We start from the raw sequence: 296 nt of genomic DNA, 5'->3' as shown, positions 1-296 counted from the left end.
GGGAGCCATGCGCGGACCCCGGGGGCTTCCTGTTCCACAAGCTCCCCTCTCCTTTTCCTCTCCACCCTTGCTGCTGTGCCTCCCCTCCAAATCTGCCTAAGGAAGGCAGCAGGGTCTTTAATACTGTTCGGCTTTGTCAGTGGGGAAAGCGTACTCTGGTAAGCTGAGAGATTCCCTGGTCCAGTCTAGGGGAGGAAAAATTACGCAGTGTAGCATAGATGGTTTCACTTGTCCACTCAGACACATGCTCATACTTATTCGATGGATGTATCAGATGCTTCAAAAGTCCTGATGTG

Source organism: Mandrillus leucophaeus, unplaced genomic scaffold (assembly GCF_000951045.1).
Source record: "Mandrillus leucophaeus isolate KB7577 unplaced genomic scaffold, Mleu.le_1.0 Scaffold22, whole genome shotgun sequence".
Taxonomy (NCBI): Eukaryota; Metazoa; Chordata; class Mammalia; order Primates; family Cercopithecidae; genus Mandrillus; species Mandrillus leucophaeus.
Note: the sequence above shows the minus strand (reverse complement) of the source record.